Here is a 7931-nt window from a genome sequence, read left to right as displayed (position 1 = left end):
GCAGCCATGTTATTGTTCTTTCCACAAATTTGATACCCTTGAGAAGATCTGAACCTACATGTATCAGCCAAATGATTTGTTTTCCCACAGATTTGATAAGGAATTACAGGAAGATTGCCAAATTGTGAAGAAGAACTAAGAATTCCAGAACCAGGATTACCATTATTGAAGAATGGTTTTGAGGTATTGAACTTGTTATTCGAATTAAATTTGCCCTTGTTCTTATTGTTGAAAGATTTATAGCTAGAGTTAGAGTTACAGGAAGTGTACGGCCTGCCAGATTACATCTGAGACTGGAAATTTGAAAATTTCTAAGGAAAACCAGGTGATTAGGCCACTAATGCATTAAGCATTAGAGCAGTATTAAGAGTTCTTTATGTTCCAAAGTTGACACAGAATCTGTTATCTGTCCATTGAATATGTTTGGATAATAATTGCTGGTTGATTTTTGATGCCTTTTATTTCTGGATTCAGGACAAAACCACAGAGAGGATTTTGTACAAAGGGTAGTGCAGTAATGGGTTATATCTAATCATCTCTCCACCTCATCGAGTTTCAGCACAAAAGGCTTATGTTGTTACATATCTTGGACAACAAGTTACATCAAGACTTTGGCAGCACATGCTAGGTCATCCTTCTAATCATATAGTATCTCAGATTCTTAGAAAATCAAATGTCTCTCATACCCCTTATTCTTTACATTGTTTGTTCTACATGTCTAGAAGGAAAATTTAGTAAACTCCCATTTCCAATGTCTCCATCCAAATCTGTAAAACCCTTTGAGATAATACATAGTGATGTTTGGGGCCCGGCTCCTTGTATTTCGATTGAATGCTTCAAATACTATGTCACTTTCATTGATGAGTGTACTATGTTTTGTTGGATTTTCCCAATTTGCAATAAAAGTGAAGTTGGTACTACATTTGTTTCTTTTTATCACTTTATTGTCAATCAATTCAATGCTTCTGTTAAGGTGTTTTAGAGTGATGTGGGGGTGAATTTATAGGCAAACCATTCCACAATTTTCTGGTGGACAAAGACATTATCACCACATGTCTTGTCCAGGTACCCCAGAACAAAACGGGCTTGCAGAAAGGAAACATAGACACATTATAGAAACATCTATTACCTTATTACAAACTGCCTTATTACCACCTTCATTTTGGTCATTTGCTTGTCAAGCTTCAGTCTATCTCATCAATAGAATGCCTTTTTCACATTGAAAAATAAATCACCATTAGAGGCTTTGTTTAACTCCATTCTTGAGATTCATCACCTTAGAGTGTTTGGTCGTTCATGTTATCCTTTGCTTAGACGTTATAACCATACCAAACTGCACCTTCTAACTACAAAGTGTATTTTCTTAGGGTATGCTTCAAAATATAAGGGTTACCTTTGTTTTGAAGTTAACAAAAGGTGAGTGTTTATATCTCGTCATGTTCTATTTGATGAGATAGAATTTCCATATCCCACTTTGGTTTCTCAATGCTCTAAAATATCTACTTCACTGCCTATAGTATCCACATCCCTACCTGTGTTAATCTCAAATCTTAACAATGTTATAGTTACACCTCAATTTAACTCTGGACCTACTTCATTATCACCCTCATTATCTCATACACTAAGCCTGAATCTGTGCTTATGCCAACTGAAGTCAGTCTTAGAGATTTGAATGATCACAATTCTGCAACTCTAAGTGATTCAAGTTCCATATCTTATACTGCAACTTCATCCATTACTGGCACTGCACATCAATCCTCCCCTTCACTCTTTGTGGTTCTTGAATTTCAGGGAGAACATCTTCAAGTCATTTTGTCTATACCACCATTGAATCTTCACCTTATGCAAACTCGGTCCAAGAGTGGCATTTCTCAAAAGGTTGCTTTACTAGCTTTTGTTCATGAACATGGTGGTGATGATCTTACTAAGGTTGAACATGCAGCATACAAATCAGCATTAAAATCTCCAGTATGGTTGGCTGCGATGCAAGATGAATTGAGTGCTCTTAAAAAACAGGGAACCTGGTCTTTTGTTCCTTTTCCTCATTATAGAAACTTGGTAGGCTTTCAATCAAGAAAAAGGTACAGACTATGGCGAGACATTTAGTCTCGTGGATAAGCCAACCACTATAAGGTTAGTATTTGCTTTGGCTGCTCACTTTAATTGGAATCTTAGACAATTTGATGTGAAAAATGCTTTTTCTGCATGGTGTGTTATAAGAAGAGGTCTATATGGCTCAACCTCCTAGTTTTCTGGACCTACTCACAATGACTACATTTGCAAGTTACACAAGTCTCTTTATTGTCTCAAGCAAGCCCCAAGAGCCTGGAATGACAGATTTACTAGTTTTTTTTTGCCATCTTTGGGCTTTCAATCTACCTATAGTGATTCTTCTTTATTTGTTAAAGCTATGATTGGTACAATTGTGATTCTCCTTTTATATATGGATGACATTATCATCACGGGCAATGTATCTCAAGCAATATCAGATGTTATACATGCTCTTACTCAAGAGTTCGATATCAAATACGTTGGGCCATTGCATTACTTCCTTGGTATTCAGGTTGTTCATTAGAATGATGGCTTATTTCTCTCTCAAGATAAATATGTTAGTGATTTGCTCCTTAAGTCTGGAATAGAGATGTCTAAACCGTGTGCTACTCCTTGTCTACTTTACAATTGATTGTTGAATGATGATAGGAAACCCTACAATAATCCAGCATTATATAGAAGCCTTATAGGAGCACTTCAGCGCCTCACGTTTACTCGACCTGATATTGAATTTCATGTGCATCAGGTCTGTCAATTCATGCAATGTCCTATGGAAGCTCACATTGTGGCAGTAAAACGGATTCTGTGATATCTTAAAGCTACTAAAGGTTGTGGACTTCATTATACCAAAGAAGGATTGGATTTACAAGCATTTAGTGATGTTGAGTGGGCAGAAGTTCCTAATGATATGAGATCCACTACCGGGTTGGTTGTTTTTTCTCGGCTCAAACCCTATATAATGGTCATCTAAGAAACAAAACACTGTCTCTCGTTCTTCCACTGAAGCAGAATATCGATCACTGTCTACAATAGCTGCTGAGATCGATCAGATTAAATAATTGTTGCAGTTTCTGTATGTTCCTATTTATGGTACACCTACCCTATATTGTGATAATCTCTCAGCAATTGCTCTTACGTGTAATCCTATCTAGCATCAGCGTACAAAACATATTGAAATTGATGTTCATTTTGTGAGGGAATGGGTGGCAAAACAGGTGTTGTTGGTTCAATTTGTTTCCTCTATTGAGCAGTTTGCTGATATATTAACTAAAGGTTTGTTTGTACCTTTGTTCAAGACTCATTGTGACAATCTCATACTCAGTTTCACTGTCCCTGAGCTTGAGGAGGGATATAAGGAGTAGTCAATCTAAGGGTTACTACCTTGACATGTGTCATAAGATTAGGCAATCAGTTGAGAGTTTTCTAAAACAGTTAGCTTAGTCTGTAAGCTACCTCAGTTACATATAAATACTACAATGTAAATGTAATCAGTTAGTCAGTGAATATTTTCAATACAAACAAGATATCTTCTCTCTCTAAGATTTTTCTCTTTCTCTCCGTTTCTACATTTTCCGTTGCATTCATCTTCTTTGCTGCATCAGATCAATCTTGGTTAACATGCTCCTCTTATTTTCAGCAGAAAAGTCAAACTGATTTCAATTTTTAAGTCTTTGATTGACACTTTTTTTTTCTTTCTCCCACACTAAATTTATAGTTTTATATTACAAATGGTTTTGTTGGAGACCACTCTTGCACATTAGAAAACATTTTACTTGTTCAACATGTGTAAAATCATATTTTCATATAGTACTAATTAGGTATATGTTGGTGTAGAGGTATTATTCTTGCTCTCCTATGGTCATCGTTTCGAGGATTTGTGAGGTCCAAATCCATATTAGTCACAAAATTATATTAGTTTAGATTCAAAAACTTAAAATATTTGACAACTTAATAAAGCAAAACTAACTTTAAATTCATGAATTATTAGAAAACTCATTTTTTGTTTTGCTTCATTAAGTTGTCAAATATTTTAAACTTTTATATCTAAACTAATATAATTTTATGGCTAATATGCATTTAGTCCTCATAGGTCCTCAAAATGAGGACCTTAAGAGAACAACCCTTGTTGTGGTATTCATCTTTCCAATACTACCTGAGTTTAATGTTTGAATTGAATTTCTCACCGGGTCGAAAATGAGAATTCTACAACCCCTGATTTCATCATTTGACAATGTAACAATAACAATATAAGTACAAAACATGCATTGCATATTAGGTCATGTTACTAAATTCAAAACAAAAAACTAAACATAATAAAATTTTACAGGGTAATTTTCCATTGTATTACTTCCTTGAAATATATACATATACAATCCTTGTTCTATAAGGAAACACTAACCAATAAAGGACACAACAATAACTCCTTCCTAATAAAGGACTTATAGTATTTACAATATATTTACATACTTATTTTAATAACTCATGTTCACACTCCCCCTCAAGTTGATGCCTAGATATCACACATGCTCAACTTGATAAGTGAGTCACCAAACTTTCAACTACATACTGCATGAGTAAGAGCATCAGCAAGTTGCTCCTCTAAATCCACAAAAGGTATTGATACAATCTTCTTTTGAAGTTTCTCTTTGATAAAATGACGATCAACCTCTACATGCTTCGTTCTGTCATGTTGTACTGGATTATCACCTGTATCTCTTGCTGACTTGACAAAACAACTTCATGGTATCCTTCGGCTTAAACCCAAGTTCCCAAAGAAGTTTTCGTAGCCAAAGGATTTCACAAATTCCTTGAGCCACACCTCTATATTCGACCTCAACTGAAGACCGCGACACCACATTCTGTTTTTTACTTTGCCATGTCACCAAATTTCCTCCAACGAAGGTAAAATAGCCAAAAGTAGACTCTCTATCAGTTACATCACTTGCCCAATCTGCATTAGTAAACCCTTCAATCCTCAATGCCTGTTTTTTCCATACAAGACTCATTTTCCAGGTGCTGACTTCTAGTATGCTAAGATACGCATAACAACAGCCATATGATCCGTACTTGGTGAATGCATGAATTGACTTACAACACTCATAACATAGGCAATATCAGGATGGGTATGAGCCAAATAAATCAGTCTCCCTACAAGTCTTTGATATCTACCTTTATCAACTGGTTTCTATTTTGGATCCAAACATAAATGGTGCTTTTCGATAATAGGAGTCTCTTCTGGCTTACATCTCAACATACCAGTTTCTTTTAATAAATCCAGTACATACTTACGTTGAAGAAGATACCTTTAGACGAGCGAACAACTTCAACTCCTAGAAAATACTTCAAATCCCCTAAGTCTTTAATTTTGAATTCGACCGCGAGATTTTCTTGCAACTTGGACATCTCGTCAACGTCGTCTTCTGTTATAATCATGTCATCTACATAGATAATCAAGGTTGTTACTTTATTTTATCTACGTTTCACAAATAAAGTGTGATCAGAATGACTCTGACAATATCCATTTTTTCTCATGACTTGAGTAAATCTACCAAACCATGCACAAGGCGATTGCTTAAGTCCATAGAGTGACTTACGCAACCGACATACTCCGGTGTTTCCACCATTGCTATACCGGGAGGACAATCCATATACACTTCTTCCTCCAAATTCCCATGGAGAAACGCATTCTTCACATCAAATTGTTTTAAAGGCCAATCCATGTTTATAGCTAAAGAGATAAGGACATGTACCGTATTCATTTTGGTAACAGGGGAGCAAGTCTCCTAGTAATCCACCCCATATGTTTGGGTATACCCTTTAGCCACCAACCTTGCTTTGTGTCTGTCTACTGTTCCATCAACTTTATATTTAACTGTAATACCCACTAGCATCCCACTATCTTCTTTCCTGCAGGTAGCATCATCACCTCCCAAGTATTATTTTTATGCAATGCCAACATTTCCTCATCCATTGCGTTTGCCCACTTTGGATCTTTTAGAGCTTCATCCACTCGAGTTGGTACCTGCATAGACTTCATATTACTCACCAACGTCTGATGCTCTGGTGCAAGCCTATTGTATGATACATAGTTGGCTATCAGATACTTCACATTCCCTTCAGGAGAAAACCTATCAGGAGGCACATCTCGATTTTTTCTTGGTGGCAATTTATAAGTACTCACATTATTACTCAGATTAATTACACAATCATTTACGATACTTACCTCAGGGATATTTAGAGATGATGTATTGGGCGGCACTTCAGAATTAGAGATAAAAGGTGTACAAGTCTCGGCAAGGATAGGTGTACTGGGTTCGGCATAAGGCTGTTCAACAGCAGTGTTCTCCTCGGCAGTAGCTGGCCGAGACTCTCCTATGGGTTCGGTCAGAATCTGTCGAACATCATCAACATCAGCCACGGCACAAACAGTTCCATCATCAATATCATCCATGACACCAATAGTTCCAAGTTCTACACGCTGTTCGACAATCACATATCCCCCTAGATCCAGCCAACTTCGATTACCAACAATGTTCCCCTAGTGATCTGAAGTTGAAGGTATGGTAGTGTAGAAATATTCCGTTTCAAAAAATGTCACATCCATGGTTGCACACATATGCCGGGTCTTAGGATGGTAACATTTATACCCTTTTTGGTGAGACAAGAAGCCCACAAAGACACACCAGAGGGCACATGGATCCAATTTATTACGATGTATTTTTTGAATATGAACATAAGCCACACAACCAAACACTCGAGGAGTGAGAGTATTACTTGACACCACTGAAGCATGTTGAGTGAAGACTTGAAAAGGTGTTTGAAATCCAACAACTTGAGAGGGCATACGATTAATGACATACACGACATAGGTAACAGCTTCGGGCAAAAAACGTTGAGGAACCGAAGCCCCATGGAGCAAGGCATGGGCTGTCTCCAAAATGTGGCGATTTTTACGCTCTGCAATCCCATTTTGTTGTAGGGTATATGGACATGTGGTTTCATGGAGAATTCCTTGACCATGGAGAAACCTCGACAACTCAAAATTAATGTACTCTCCTCCATTATTAGAATGTAGAACTTTAATAACGAAATAATATTGCGTTTAAATCATTTGAGCAAAAGACCGAAATATGGCACCAACATCACTTTTATTTTTCAACACATAAAGCCATGTCATACGGGTGCAATCATCAGTAACAAACCACCTAATTCTAGAACAAGTAATAACCGGAGAAAGCCCCCAAACATCAGAATGCACAAGGTCAAATGGAAAAGGTCTTTTATTCATACTAGGAGGAAACGAAGAACGATGGCTTTTAGCAAGAATACATACTTCACAATGTAAGTCTAATTCATTTATTCCACTAATAAACTACGCAACATACGCCTTAAATAGCTAAAGAATGCATGGCCTAATTGACGATTCAATAACCATACTTCTTGTAAATTACTATCATGGAGCACTCGGACTGCATGAGCTTTGCCAGGAACAACATCATCCACATAGTACAACCCCTCTCTCTTAGGGCTTGTTTACTAATCCGTAATCAGATTGAGATGAATTGAATTGAAGAGGAATTGGATTGAGGTGGAATCAGAATCAAATTCCTGTTAAACATGTTTACTAAAATTAGCTGGAATTAGAGTATGAATGATATTGATTTATATAAACTGTTTACTAATTCACATGAATCGGAACGAAAATTAATGTGATTACTAAAATTCCCTTATTGTAACTAATTTATTTTATATCTAATTATTTTTAGTAAAATTTTTATTCTTTCATTACTCCTTACCAATTACCAACATAAAACAACCCCCCCTACCAAAAAAAAAAAAAAAAAAATCACTTTCTGTCCTATCTCCCCCATCTTTCTGCT

The sequence above is a fragment of the Pyrus communis genome, chromosome 14 (assembly GCF_041283825.1).
Source record: "Pyrus communis isolate YQ-2024b chromosome 14, ASM4128382v1, whole genome shotgun sequence".
In the NCBI taxonomy this organism is placed as follows: domain Eukaryota; kingdom Viridiplantae; phylum Streptophyta; class Magnoliopsida; order Rosales; family Rosaceae; genus Pyrus; species Pyrus communis.
The sequence above is the reverse complement of the archived record's forward strand: the minus strand, read 5'-3'. Positions refer to the sequence as shown.